This window comes from Pundamilia nyererei, unplaced genomic scaffold (genome assembly GCF_000239375.1).
Source record: "Pundamilia nyererei isolate P.nyererei 1_Seehausen unplaced genomic scaffold, PunNye1.0 scaffold00085, whole genome shotgun sequence".
In the NCBI taxonomy this organism is placed as follows: domain Eukaryota; kingdom Metazoa; phylum Chordata; class Actinopteri; order Cichliformes; family Cichlidae; genus Pundamilia; species Pundamilia nyererei.
The window spans coordinates 1,136,045-1,150,337 of record NW_005187486.1 but is presented as its reverse complement, the minus strand read 5'-3'; positions in this window follow the sequence as shown (position 1 = coordinate 1,150,337).

Sequence of the window (14,293 nt, the reverse complement as noted above, 5' to 3'; positions counted from 1 at the left end):
TAGTATGAAAAAGTCAGCATAACGAAAATAAACTCCACCTAAACTTGGTTTATATCTGACCCAGATAGACTGCAGGTCATAACTTCTTACCTGAAGTTCAGTTCACACTCGGACTGGCGGCCGCCTCGGGTCTCTCCTCCTCCTGCCTCCCCTTTCTCTCATCCACCTGCTGGCCTCCACCACTTGCTAATGTTACTGAATCTGTGGAAGCTCCGCGATAGCCACCACACGAAGTAACGAATAACGACCCTATCTAAATCCCAGTAATGATTAACGCTTTCCTGATTTTGGCATAATAACTAGTTACCGTGCTCGTTACCACAATAATAACGTAGTTACTGTAACGCGTTACTTAATAACGCGTTAGTCCCAACACTGGTTATTACTGAAATTTTTAATTTTTTATATATTATGAGCCTACTATGTGGTACAGTCCATTTAAGAAGTTTGTGCGTCAGTTCTGATAGGGGAAGGTTTCGATTTTCTTTTATTTAGCAATTGCATGCAACTGTCAACTTGACCACATTCAGCAGACAGACTCCATCTTATTGCTTTCTTAGCCCAAAAGTTCCTTTGAAGATTGCAGCTGACCGAGTGGTTGCAGACCCGGTCCCCATCTTCAAAGCAACCATCTCAAGGAGCCGGCAGGTTAACGGCAAGCAGAATGATTTCAGGTCTCACATGTCTGGAAAATTTTCATCCAACCTGTGACCTACAGTAAGTGTTTTTGGTGCTTAGATCAAACCAAACATCTTGCGAAAATGAGAGAACCGGAGTAAAGTATACATAACAAATTTGTCTCAAACTCTTTTTGTACACAGTCGAGAACTGAAAGGATTAATTCACAATTCAAACCTCTAAATGTGGATTTGATAACAGTCATTCAGTGGGCTGATTTGCGATCTGATTTGGTAGTTGCCTGTAGTGATATCTAACCGTGCATGAGTTACATCTGAGGGAAAAAAGCGCGGGTTATTCTTAGAAACAAGAGCATGTGGTTGGATTTTTAAAGCATTATTTCCATTGCTAACAGCAGTTTTATATTATGTTACAGGAAATTGAGGTCTTTTTTGATTTAATTTAGGTGAAACAACCTTTTTGCCAGTCAAATCAAAGCCAATTAAGGAAATCTGATTGACTGCATAACCCAATATGTGTGTGTGTGTGTGTGTGTGTGTGTGTGTGTGTGTGTGTGTGTGTGTGTGTGCGTGTGCGTGTGTGTGTGTGTGTGTGTGTGTCAAAAAAAAAGTTCAGGGATGGCAAACAGAGATTTAGTATTCATATCCAAATGTGAAATTAACCAAGCTCAGCAGAGTGTGTGTGCTCTAATTTAAAGTCTTGCACTTGATAAACGACAAATCCAATCTGTCTTTTTCATGAGAAAAATGTCTGGGTTTTTTGCACACATGCTTTCACCTCATTCTTTCCTGTGCAAACACACATGAACATGACAGAGTCTGTGCTGCAAGATGCTGCATTGTACCCATCACCCTCAGACATACAGACAGACAGTCAGTCAGGTCCATCACAACAGAATATTGTGCACTAATATCTCGGGGCATCGACAGCTATTCCAGAAGCATAACTAACAAGTTAAGCCCAAACATTGGGTTTGCATGGAAGCAGAGTTGGGGGGGGGGGTGTTTTAATGAATGTCTGTGTATTTGTGGCAGGAGGGTTGGGGGGGGCGCATGCATACATCAAACAGAGACGGTTGGTCAATATTGGGGTATGGAGAATCAACGCGCTTTTTTAAAGGAGAGGCTTATGCTCAAATATCAACAGTGCCAGTTGCTGGGCCCGAGCATTTCCTGAGGCCCGGATCGCCGTTTCTCATTTGTTGCATTAGCGGGAAAGATGGTGTACAAATAAAAATTTCCCTAAGCGAAAAGGAAAAGGTGGGGGGGGGGGGGTATCTTTGCATACAAACAAGGCTGTGTGTAATTTTCAACGGGGGGAAATGGAAGCAAAAGAGCAAGAGGGGAGAAATATTCACCGTCGGCGAACAAAGCCGGGAAAACAACATTTAGGAAATAATTTTAAGACGCGAACAGTTTTCCGGGTTAAAAGTAGACACGAGAAACCTTTCTGGGCGCGATAACTTCAAGTTAAAAGCCATTTTTTGTGCTTGATTTTATTTAATTAATTTTATTAAATTTATTTAATTAACTCATTAACACTTTTGGTAGAATTTGGACCAGACATTGGGATTTTTCTACTAATTTTCTAATGCTACAACTGTAATTCAGTGAATTAGGACTGACTTATGTTTTAGCAAAGAGTCTAAATACTTGCATCACCACTGCAGAACAGTTGATTTTCACCTGATTTTAGAGATTCTGGAGACGCCCCTGCTCATAATTAATTCAGAAGTGCACACATCAGTTGGTACCATTCAGTTTCCCACAGCAGAATAAAATGGCTCATCCAATCATCCCTCATCCATCTGAAGCAGACTCTGCTTTAACTCACACTTCATTTTTAGAAGCCCAGTTGAGCTTTATTGGCCATTCCCAGAAGCGCAAATGTACACAAACAGCCATGTCTCTTTGAAATATTAGGACTCTGCTCTGATTGCCACCACCTGCGTTATTACAAAGGCTACCAAACAGATGCAGGAGAACGATCTTGGTGTAGAAATCACAGCTGAGACGTGGCATGAAATCTGGCAAAATGCTAAAAGAATCTGTTTGAGCAGCAGCACAGAGAAATATTTCCGCACTGACTACACACAGTTGAAGACATGAAAATGCATCTCTCTCTGTCTCTGCCTGCAGTGTAAGATGACAGCAGGCACCTACGTCCATTGCATGTGGTCCAGCCACAGAAACGCACACTGCTGCTCAAATATAGTGCAGGTTATGGAGTGTTTTTGGTGTCAGGTGTGGCGTGAATCATATCGGTCTTGTAAATACAAGATAAAATTAACATTTTTAGATATGTAGCATGCTTTCATGTTACACTGAGGTACAGTCACTGTGGTCAAGCTGCGTGTAACCATATTGTTCCAGTCTTACTTCTGAACCATAGACTGTATATAAAAGATGGTCATAGCGACCCGCTGGGCTTTGGACTCTTCAAATTGCAGTTTCAAATTGAACATTTTGGAGCCATAAGTGTTCATATTTGAATGAGATGTTGGCATTCTAAGCTATCAGATAATGCTAGCTAGCTTAGTTAGCAAGCTAGCTTAGTTAGCAAGCTAACTAGCAAGCTACGTCAGACGTCTCCGAAAACATCGGAGCACGTTTGGAAATGAGTGATGTCTTGATAAATCGAGCAGATATTTGAATTTTAAACAGCTACATTCCCGCCTGAAAATATCTTAAAAGTTTCTTTTGTGACCCGGAAAGAGTAATATGAGTAATATTAAAACTAAGTAGCTGCCGCAATTGTTTGAAACTGGAATTTGCTGGGCTGCGCAATGAATTTTGGGATAGGTTGGGCCACAAAGGATACACCTAACCCATCCTTCAAATCTGTGGAAAAGGAGGACGCATTTGGAGGAGTCTACGAATTTGGAAAGCCTTCGTCGCGTCGCTGTTACATAATCGGCCTACAAATGCGGCCTCAGGAGGAAACAGCCTCTGAATTTGGACACAGCTACAGTGCCAATGAGTGCTAGTTCTTGTATAAATAAACAGATAACCAAAACTAGAGTGCAGACATAATGAACAGTCTGCTAATAGAAATTGCATAAGGATAATGGGAAATGGTAAAAAAGGGATATTTGAAGGGGATAATGATATTACTGAGCACCGTTTTATCGGGAAATGCAGTCTGCAAGCAGCAGCATTTCATAGTGCATTCAAAATGAAAGTCACTGATGACGGACTACATAGTTTGAGGTGTGAATCTATTGACACACGTTTAGAAACAGCAGTTTTTGAATCAGTTGCTAAACAATATTTAATCATGTCACTAGTTGCTCTTCCTGTCATGTGGCATGTAACTAAGAGTGTTCCAAATGAGTAATTATCTTTCGCTGTTGGGTTTGACTAACAGCCAGCATCTCCTCCTTCTGCCCCTTAGCCTGGTTTATCTTCACCCGCTCCACCCTGCCTACACGTTCTTCTTCACCTCTCTTGTGCTTTGTCCATTGCTTTCAATAGTTGACCCGGATATTTAAACTCGTCTACCTACACCTGTCACTTTGTCATTCACACATTCACATTTATTCTGTATCTACTGACTTCCATTTGTCTTCTATTCAAGACAAGCCTACACCTCTCCAGGCTCTCCCACACCTGTTCCCTACACTCACTACAGATCACCATGTCATCTGCAAACATAATTAATCTACAGAGACTACTGCCTGACTACTGCCCGACCTCATCTGTTAGCCTATCCATCACCATTACAATCAAGAATGGGCTCAGTGACAACCTCTGATCTAATCCCACCATCATCTTGAGCCCAGTAGTCATTTCTACCTCACACCTCGTCCATGACTTGTTCTTGATGATCTGCATGTTTGATTTGGCAAAAGATTTTATGCCAGATGCCCTTCTTGACGTAACCCTAACCATTTAAGGAAGCATGGGTCTGGCAGTGGCTTCTGTTGTAAAGTTACATCACTTTTTGGAGGCAGCACAGTACCTTGGTCAGTACCTACTCAAGGCTTTTTTAGGGTAAATCTGAGGATCTGAAATTTGAACCCTTTCAACAAGCATGGGTTTAATGTAACATTGAAATAAACCTGGACTTTTTTAGATCCCTAAGTCGCCTTTTTTTCTGACTCTATATAAATTATATGTAACCTACGCCAGGTGTTTGCAAGCATTAGATTGGGATTCATCTGGGGTGCTACGGGTTGTTTAGCTAAGAGATTATTTTCCCTCATATCTGCATCTTGCAAACGGAGAAAAACCCAAAGACAGGAATGCAGGATGCATTGTCTTCAAAGAAAGTGTGGTTTTGGTTATTTTCAGATCAAAACCGAGCCTGATTAAACACGTGGAGTAGGTAGGACTTGTTTCATCAGGAAATAAAGTCATTCAGCTGCTTTTGAAACTGATGATTTTGACGTGACTCACAAGCAAACAGTGCATTCTTCTGCTAATTTTCTTCATTTGTCTTTTTCCTTCTCCGAGCATTTCTCTTTGAGTATTTTCCACCTTTCCAGCCTCAAATGAAAACAACACAAAACAGCTCACAGCTACAACCTGTGGTGAGGTGCAGCGCACAAAGTTTGGCAACCACCTGATTACGTTCCCGCTGATGTTCAGCCAAGTTTTCCTTGGATGTGATTTGACCTACAAGCCATCAAAGCCTCAACGCGTAGCACACTGAGACGTAGGACTGATGCTCTTGTCCTACGTCTTCACCTCCTCTGTAACTCACCTTGTAGTCAGCTTTGGACACATAAAAGAGGAAAAAGTGACTCCTCGCTGTAGATCTGTGCCACTCGGAGCTCCACTGCCCGTCTGAAAGGCAGCACGCTGCCATGAGTGAAACACTCTTCCTCCACCTCTCCCTCTTGTCGTGCCAAATTGTGTTTTACAGCATCTGTTCATTATAGATGGCCGACATGATGGATATGGTCATAATATTAATGTAAGACTGACACAGCAGAGACATGAATCATGGCTGACTTTATTTCAAAGCCGCCGTTTCATTGGACCACCACTAAAAAGTGATATATAAATGTCAGCGAATGGCAGCTGTAAAGCATTATGAAGTACATTTGATGGTGCATTTTCACCGTTATCAACCCGCTGTTATTTACTAATGCGTCTTCTTCATGTGACAGCCGCTGTGTCGGCGTCATTTAGCGCTTATGTGCTTAAAGAGACTACCTTTTGTCTCCCTCAGGTGCTGTCTCAGCAGGGAGGAGATGAAAAGGTGAGTGTCGACTAGGATGCTCTCATATGCAGCGCTGGCCTTTGGCTACGGAAGTCAGGGGTGGCTTTAAATTGAAAGTGTTCAATCAAATAGAAATTTCATTTCCCGTATGTGCATGTGTGATATATGGCAAGTAGACATTATTCCTTTAATGTATATCTTTTTGCTGCTTTTTAAAATTGAAGGTGCCGGTTTTAAAAATACAGTAAAACAGATAAAAGGTGAAAAATGTGATGTAAATAAACATTATTTGGGCCAGAAACTGTAGGTAGTTTAAGCAGTATTTATTTATGTAGCTTAATTTGCATTTCTATTATTAGAAGCATGTATAATGAGCTGTGCTGGTTGCAAGTGGAGCTTGTTTTGCTCTTAAAGGAAACATGGCATTTACAAAATATGGATACATTTCCAGATGTCTTTTCTCCATCATTCCACCGTCCTCCATCTATAAAACCTAAAAACAACCCCAAGATGCACATTTTTTAAAACATAATAATAAATAATAAAATCCATAAATAGAGAATTCTGCATCGAACTGCCAAAATGTATTTGAATTGAGCTATTCAAATGCTAATTCAAAACAAGTTTTCTTGTTGCATTTATGTAAGTCATTACCTTTTAGGAATTTACCATACCAAATCCAACTTGTGTTAGCAGTTTCAATATAATTTGTTCTCTTGTCACTGCTGGACTTCTATATGTGGGCTTCATATATATGAGCTCCCCAGTGCTGGGCAGTGAGCACAGGGTCCACTAGAGGACGTAGGGCCGCAGGCCACCTTCACAAAGTCTGTTTGGTCAGGGACATTCACACCAGGTTGTTTTGTAGCTCTGGCAGTCCTCATCCTATTCCTCCTTGCACAAAGGAGCAGATACTGGTCCTGATTATTGGTTGATGTCCTTCTACCGCCCTGTCCAGGTTTCCTACAGTAAATACCGGTCTCCTGGTATCTCCTCCATGCTCTGGTGACTGTGCTGGAAAACACAGCAAACCTTCTTGGATGGATGTGTCATGCTGGAGGAGCTCGACTTCCTGTGCAACCTGAATGGGCTGTGAGTTTCATACTTTTAGCAGTTAAAATTTCACAAACTTTGTGTTGTGACACTTGATGATCGACTGTTAACTTGAGTTTTTTAAGCATTTTCAGTTTGGAGTCTATAGCAAGGCACCTTAGGCACCATTGCTGCATGTTATCGTCCTTTTATTTGAAGCCATCCGCTGTAAACCCTCTGCCAAATCAAACATGTAGAGCTACCCACTGTGGTGATTACTTCTTTCTTTTTTTGGACCGCACTCTATCAGTAACAGCAACAACAAGAAACACAATCCAGAGAACTATATTTTAAATTTAAGGTGGGCAGATCCAAATATCAATAGTATCGATACCAACACTAGTATTGGCTTTGGATCAATACTAGCACAATAGGGTCAATACTTTGTTTCTATCCTCTAAGTTCAGTATGTAGCACACTGAGTTGTGTTAAATACATTATTTTATTTTATTTCTTCTGTCAGGTCTATTTTGTTTATAGCCTGTAGCACATTTGCAGCAGAAGTTGACTCAAAGTGTTTTAGAGACAAACACATTTCCATTCCAGCTCCCCAAAAAACTCAGTTTCTAAATACATGAAAAGCTGAAAGGTGTGTTTTTGTTGTGTTAACTAATTATTGTGTAAAGTAAAAATCACAGTGATTTAGTGGTCATTAAAATGTGTTCAGAATTAGAAAATTGATGATGACTTATCTCATAAATCACGACACACTGCTCTCCCCTACATAAGCGACTTTTATAGGTTAAAAGTATCGGTGTAGGTATCAGTACGATACCAAAATTTGCAGTATTGCACACCACTATTTTCAATAGCATCTTTTAAAGAGAAAAAAGTGTATTTAATTATATTTTTTAAAAAGTCCAAATGTAACAATAGAGTCAAATAACCCAGCATTCAGTGTTAAATTGCTCACTCACTGATTTGCATTTGATTCCTACTAATCAAATGCAAATTAAACCTCTTTTTGAGGAATTTAAAACCCCAAATAAACCTTGTGTGAAAAGCTAAAAAAGGAGGCCTTTAATGTTGTTGTTGCTTTTTCTTTATAAATCAGGTTTAAATAATTCTCAAATAAATTTCTCTCGTCACTTTTGGACTTCCGTACACGGCTGTCAGTGGTAGCAAAAAAGGAGTTGTTTTATGGGCTGAAGCATGCCAGGGGTAACTGTGTGAATCAGTGTCAGTGTGACTTTGCATTTCAACAACACTGAGGATGGTCTGTGCGTTGCAGATTTCCGCCTGCATGCTTTCAGCTTTAACAATCTGGACGCTTCACCTCTGTGCGGCAGCAGATGCTCGAACAGCTTCAGCTCCAATATTTGACACAGACTTTCCCTCGAGCCCATTTAAACTTTGCACCTTTGCTAATTTGAACCGATTGTTTACCTCACTGGAAAGGCTGACTCCTGTACCTTCTCCACCTCGCGAGCCTTGCCTGGCTGTGTGAGTGCGCCTCTTTCTGAACAAATCTGCACAGATTAGCGACTACCTGCATGTAATTGTAAGCAGGCATGTAATCCTCTGAAATAGTGACAGAGCCGTGGAATGCGATTACTTTCATACAGTTTTCATTTATTCTCCTCAGAAAAACAATCGGTTAGAAATGCAAGTTTGATTAATTCACAGTAACCCCAAAAATATGCTTGATGTAGAGTCTTCAGATCAATTTGAATATGAAAAAACTGAAGACAAAAGGGAAGAGAACTCTTTGTATATCATCTAACTGGTGCTGAAATGATTAATTGATTAAGTGATTTAATTAACTTACAGAAAGATGAGAAATGTAATGATTCTGGGTTATTTTAGTTGATTATTTAGGAATAATTTTGTTTTTTTGCACTATGAAGTGCAAATTTTATGAAACATGCATTTTAAACAAATCACTTTACACCTTTTTTTGCATTTTCTTTTTTTTTTTAGATATTTAATAAATTAAACAGTGAAGCAAACCGGTGCTAGTAAAGTTCCTGCTGCACTACCTTTAACCCTGAAGTATTTCAATAATCTGCTCTGAGGAATTCGCAGCGATAGTGTGGTCAAACCTTAGCGCTTTCCCCACCCTCATGTAATGACAGATCTGGGGAATTACTGAGCACACGAGAAAAATTGAAGCCATATGAAGCGGTTACATACATCCCAACACCTATTTTTGCTTATTTTATGGTAATAAGACCACGAGGACTGGCTGAAAGTCTCCACATGGATGCTGACTGCAGATATGGGTAAATTAAAACAGGATTTCGTGTCCCGGTTTCATTCAGAATTGTCCGTCTCCCCGCTTGTGATTGGCTGCCTGTGCGTGACGCTGAGAATTGGCTGAAGGTTCATGTCAGTTAATGGCATAATCATTGCAACTTAAGCGGTCAAGTGGCTTGTGAGATATGTATGTGTACGTTTCTGTGTGAGTGTGTGAGAATTCCCTTCATCCTGTTACTGACTGTGGATAAAAACAATCTTCATCTAATATTTTTCCATGACATCAAGTAATGTAAATTACAGCGGGGTGTTGGTATGTAGTCTGTAATTACACATCACCCCCCCCCCCTTCCCCGACCCTCCTTCTTTCTCTCCTCCTCCTCTTCTTCACTCCGGAGCGTTTGTGGATCTTGTGTTCGGGCCTCCTCGGTCTGCTCTGCCTCCTCCAACCTCCAGCTCTCTCCTCGGCTCTGGCTCGTCCTGTTTGAAAGACGACTGCTGCACCCTACAGTTTAAAAAACGTCTCTCACCGTGGCTGCTCAGCCTCCAAACGCTGCTCGCACTCTCTGCTGTTTAAGATTAAACTGACACATGTTGACTCCCTATAATAAAAAAAAAATCACACATAAAGGCGCCTCCTCGAGCACCACAGCGGGATAAAAAAATAAGAAACCGGGATTTTTGATTCGATTTTAAACACGGATATGACTGAATACACAGCGTCACTGTTATTCTGTAGCTTTACAGTCCTTCCAACTCTTAAATAATTTCACCCGTGGAGGATTTTTAGTGTCCGACGATGGTATAAATTAAATATCAAAGCTTTTTCTGTCTTGATGAGGAAGAAAAACTGGGCTAAACAGTGAATACTTGGAATATTTGATGAAATTTAACAGAGCTCATAATATGTGAGCTAAAAATGAACTAACACCAACCTCAAAAGATATGCTTTCTATCACCATTAAGACCTATTATTATAAGGATTATCTTTTTTATTTTTAAATAATAACTAAATACTATGATAATGACTTTAATAATGCTGTTGAGCACCTTAGAAATAATTTTTAAGGTGCTTTGAGAGACAAGCAGAAGAAGGATAAGGTCATCAATACAAACTAGATGAAATGTAAACAACTGTCAATAAAAATACCAATACAATAGAAATAACAAGCATTGAAAAGTGACACACAGAAAGTCTGCAAAGGTTTTGAGATGGCAAATTAAATTAAAACATCCAGAAAAAAAATCTCAATGTGTTCATTAAATACCAATAAAATAACAGAAGCAATAAGCCAGTAAAAATTTTAAAAACAACAACAACACAGTGCCAGTCAGACGTTTGGACACACTCAGTGGAGTGGATTTTGTTGTTTTGCACATTTTACAGTAGCAATGAAACGACATCAACCTTCCAGAGTTCTTCAGTGACCGCTGGCACATCGAGCTTTCATTGTAGTACAGAACCAGTTGTTGAAAAATATCTTTAAAGATGGCAAAAGAGAAGATTAAGTTGAGGGAAAACATGAAATAAATATCAATATTGATTAAAAAAAAATCAAAATGATGGTGATAGTAAAAAATAAACAAGACAACTGAGAAAGAAAAAACAGTAAGAAGATGTTATAAGATAAAAACATGTTAAAAAAAAATATGTTTAACGAAGGCAAGAGGTAAGATTAAGTTAAAGCAGAGCCAAGAAGACAATAACATCAGTGTAAAAGAAAATGTCAACACAAGTCACAGTAACAGTCAGAGACCTTTAAAAATACACAAACTATAAAAACTCGATCCTAAAACACAACATCAGACAAAACATGTCTAAATTTGTTTTTTGATGGCCGAGGGTAAAAGTATGCAGCACAAGCACAAATAAAAAACAAGAAAAACAGTTAAAGGAAAAAAAAAGACTTGCAAATTAAAAACAAAGCTAAAAAAAAAGATGAATAAAGACAAAAAGCTATTTTTTTAAAGAAACAACAATAAATAAATAAAAGTAATAGCAGCATTCAAAGAAGCGAAACAACAGAACAGTAAAAAGTAAAACGACATTTGAGGGGGAAAAGCTGCTAACATAAGACATATGACCTAAACCCAAGTCTATAAGAATTTGTTAAAATTGGCAAAAAGGTAAGATTGTGTTAAAGCAACAACAAGGAAGAATAAAAGCAATAGTGGTAATAAAACGAAAGATAAACAAGAAATATAAACAGAAATAAAAGGTAAAACCTGCTAAAACACAACATCGGAAGCTTATAAAAATGTATTTTAAGGAGGTTGAGGTCATCCTCGGTGAGATCACCTTCTGATTTAAGCCCCCTGGGGCCGCACCTGAGGCTTTAAAGCTGCAAGTTGGTTCACTTGGGGTCAATATTGCTGCTCTGTAGCTTGGAGCCAAACCTGGACGTGCTTTAAAAGTGATCAGTGAAATGTTCAAATCAATACAGGGAGCCAATGGAGAGAAGCCAGGAGGATTGTGGTAGTGATGCGAAGCCGTCTGCTGAAAACCAGTAAGAAGCCTCGCTGCTGCCTCGTGAACTGGTTGGAGGAGGTAGAGCGATTATGCACCAGCGCAGACTTGCAAAATTTCACTCTCATCATCATCTGAGTGAAAATCCACAGCCTTGCAAACACGTTTCCATATTCATAAGTGTACATAAGGATATTTACAGTAATAGAGTTTAATATAGAACGTGTTTCCTTCTCAGAGACATGTATATTATTTTATCTAAAAGTTTGTCGTCCCATACGATAGAGGCACGTGGCTCTACGCTGATTTTCATGGAAAGCATACACCACTTCTGAGGTGCAGTTATCAATAAATACAACAATTTTTAAAGTGAGGAATACCAACTTTAGCTTTGGGTTATATAATATTGTGATAAATGATGCTTTACAGGGGAACTGCACAATAAAAGCAGCCATAAAACAACTACTAATTGTTATTTTTTCTCGTATTTTCTTTTATGCGCACTCATTAGAGGTGCATACGAGTGCAATTTGGGGTTATATGATGCATGAATGCTGCCTCTGGGGAAACAAAGGAACTCGCGTCTGACGTGTCAGGTGTGAGAAACCCAAACGCTGCCTCTTTGCACTCGTGCCGGTCAGTCTGTACGGTCTGGATCTCCTCCCAGCAGTGGCAGCGTCAACCAGGGGGCTTTGCCTCATAAATCCCACTTGAGGTAGCTGCCCCCCCCTCTCCACACACACACACACACACACACACACACACACTCTTCCTGACAGCCAAGTCTGCTCTGAGCTGAATTTCCACCAAAAAACCTTAATTGTACAGTTAGACCATCAAAATACAAAGCAGTGCAGGAGAGGAAGCAGCTTTAATTACCACAAAACCCTTCAGTGGTGGAATATTTGAGCTTTTATTTATTTTTGAAGGGGAGCTGTGACCTTAGTAGTAATAAAAATAAAAAGTAATAAAGTAATAAAAAGCATCAAAAGTTTTGTAAAGTGTCAGATTAAAGCAGGTACTTTGTGTCAGTTTTGCCTGTTCAGTTGTGCAGGGATAATCAGTGCTTCTACACAGATTATATTTCACTTTATACAACCTTAAAATATTTTGAAGGAAGTGCTGAGTATTTCCACCTGGATTGTCTTCTCAGATTTGAACCATTTAGCCCGTTTTTGTCACTCTTTAACTTAATTGTGCATTAAGTCATCAGCAGAGGCTTTAAACACCTAATCAATGAGCTAAAATGACTAAAACATCACTGGAAACATGCAGGAAATACACATTCAGACCTTTGGACTATACACCCACCTGTCAAACAAAGCAAAACAAGCACAACTCCATGTAAAGCAAAGAAAAACCACTGCTGTCGTCTTTAATCAGAAAAAAACGATTAAGACTTTATAAGCTTTGAGTTCACACATCAAACGCAATGCTTAATTTACAAAACCTGCAAATCTACCATGAAAAAACATCTATATTTATTTCCAAGTTATTATTTTTTAAATGTACTTTTAGGTACAAAAACGCATCATATTCAAAACTATAAGCACATAATCCATAAAAGCTACATCTAATTGCACATATATATTTAAAAACATAATTTAATATTCAAATCAGTGACACAAATGTATTAACATATCGGATTATGAGTCATCTGCATGCATAATACGCACACATTATATCACCATTAACATACATATGTAGAGTATGAATTCATATGTCTGCCTGTGTTTATGCAAAGTCATTTATGTTTTTTTTTACACGCGAGATTGCAGCGTGTTTGCACTCCCCGGTTTATTTTATTTTTTTAAACTAGCCTACCTACCTGATGTCGGGCTTACGCCAGGGCTGAGACTTGGATTGAAACGTTGACGGGAGACGGGGTCAGGACGGGGAGGTTGCCACGACTGCTGCTGATACGGAAAATTCCAGAAAAGAGAGAAAACAGCGTTTATTGATGTTTTGCTGCTGGGTTTAGGTCGAGCTCATAATTAGAAATCAATTATGTGAAAAACAAATTAAATAACATACATTTCAAGAATTCACCAGTTAGCAGCAGATTGTGTTTAGGAGTTCAGTCGTGTAAAATCAAGGAAAAATCTAGTTTTAAAGGGAAAATAAAGCTTTAATATTTACCTTATGATTTATAATCATGACATTATAGTTGCATTATAACCAGTGTAGATGGTTTTTTGTATGCTGCCCCCGAGGTCAAATAAATTACTGAGGGTTAGCTCAGTTTTACAGATCTCTGACTTGATCTCACACCAGGATTCAGTACCAGTCTTAGGATGGTTTGTGGTTTAAATTTATTATTTTGGTCCCTGTAGACTCTGGTTGTATTTAGTTTGAGTAAAAAAACAAACAAACAAGATTGAATCAGTGTGTTATAAATTCTCAAGAAAGAAGATCATGCCCCCACATCCAAGAGTTTGTTCTTTTCAACATTTAACAAGAAATAAAAAAGGATGCAAAGTGAATTTTATTGAAGTAAAGTTTTGCAGAAATCTCTCTTTCGTTGAATTTTCCGTTCATAACTCACATTAATTCGACTTTCTTTCACCCTGGCGACTTCACAGACTTAATCTCCAGCATGTTACCTGCTAAATTGCCTCCATAGGGCTGTTTTTATCTAAAATCACACATTTTTTAAGTGCCAAAGTAGCAAATACGAACTGAAAGACGCATTTATATGAGTGAGCTTCCTCCAAAATAAAAGCAGCAGCTTGT